The 1609-nt window shown below is 43.4% G+C and overlaps 1 long non-coding RNA gene across 1 annotated transcript; it reads right to left on the minus strand.

Moving 5' to 3' along the window:
- Window positions 1–286: 286 nt before the first annotated feature.
- Window positions 287–1183, minus strand: LOC138170037 (uncharacterized). The gene is made up of 3 exons (XR_011170516.1): window positions 977–1183; window positions 771–824; window positions 287–585 (listed from the first exon to the last, which is right to left on the minus strand). It is a non-coding gene; the product is annotated as an uncharacterized lncRNA (long non-coding RNA).
- Between the last annotated feature and the right edge of the window lie 426 nt (window positions 1184–1609).

Genomic DNA, 1609 nt, shown 5'->3' on the forward strand with positions numbered 1-1609 from the left:
CTGTGACTCCCTGCTATCTTCCAAGTGAGCTCCAAATTTTTAGTTTGAATTTTATTGCCCTTTATGCTAGTCCCAATTTACCTATCTTGCCTTGTGGTCCTTGTCCAGCTGCCCTCATGAAGGAATGAAGAGATGAATTTCTCATAGGAGAAACTCATCAGGTAGATTAGGGGGGTGTACCACCAAGCACAAGCAGCTTCAAGGTTCTGATTACAAGCATCATAAACTCCACATTTACTCAGTGACAGATGAAGGCAAAACATTCAAAGAAAAGAGAAAATCAAAATACAGAGTAACTCAGTCATTTAGTAAGTCCTTAATTGGAGATTAGTTTCCAATCATAAACAAAGTACATTCATTTGGTCAGTCACAAAATACAAAGGTCAAAAGTTTTCCACCCCTGGATCACACCTGAATTATAATAGCATCAGTCACCACCAAGCACCCTCTCAAGGGGATGTGGAAAGAAGAAAAGGCATCCACCCTAGGTCACAGCTAGGTTACAATATCCTCACAGCATTCAATACCCAAGGAGAGGCCTTTTCTTCATCTTGACCCGAGGCACGTTCTCAGCAGTTTCTGTTCCTGGGAATATAAAGCTTAATAAAGCTACAATAACAAACATACTCATAGCCAGCATCCTCACCAATTCACTCTCTGCCTGCGAAATCAACCTAGACCCAACAACAAGGTCTGAGGAATCATCAGTACAGTCCCAGGACCCCTGAAAACATCACCAAGACCCTCCTCCAGGATTTCTGTAAACGTACCACAAGAAAATCCTCTTTCAGGGCTTCTGCACCAACAGCAAGATCCCAGGACTCCTGCAACAACAGCAACATCCTCAATCAGCAGACAAATCTGACAAAGTGACATCAAAACAGACAGACCAGATACGGGCACCACAGTCATGCTTCCTCCCAGTTCTCCTCTCTTCTCATTCCTAGGAGTTTTCAATTCTCAGTTCAGCCCTCACTTCTCATTTCTGTCTCTCCAACAATGGCAGCCCAGCCTCCAGATGCTGGCTCCCAGAAGTTCTGGCCTCTCTCAGCTTGTGCTTCTCCCTGTTCCATCCCTTCTTGTTATGTCAACAAGTTCAAGGGGCATGGGAGATCTTCAAATCCCATTACCATTACAGTGGGTGAGGCTAACTTTTCTACTTACTGTCCTGATTGGGGGAGGATATCCTAAGGCCCATTATATCTTGCCCACCCCAGTCATGCTTGACATTCCAACCCCAGCAATTTTCTTACCCTCTGCCATTCCATCTGTTCCCTTCCTCTCTCCCTTCTAATTCTGGAAGCATAATCAGATCAGTAATGCCATTTATACTGAAAAGGGCATTCAATTCAAGTCACCTAATATTTTATTTACCATTCCTAAGATTTCCCAAATGGCTCTGACTTCTACTCCCCTATATGTGTTGTCTCTTTCTATCAGAATGGAAACTCATTGTATCCCCAGGGCTTGCTCTATAATAAGTGCTGTTTCATTTATTTATTTATTAAAGCAATTGGGGTTAAGTAAATTGCTCAAGGTTACACAGCCAGTTATTTTTGTGTGGGTGCCGAGTATATGAGGCCAGAACCCATCCCAGGTCTCCCAACGC

This window comes from Petaurus breviceps, unplaced genomic scaffold (assembly GCF_028583685.1).
Source record: "Petaurus breviceps papuanus isolate PSGF00001 unplaced genomic scaffold, PetGlider_PUasm1.0 38, whole genome shotgun sequence".
Lineage (NCBI taxonomy): Eukaryota > Metazoa > Chordata > Mammalia > Diprotodontia > Petauridae > Petaurus > Petaurus breviceps.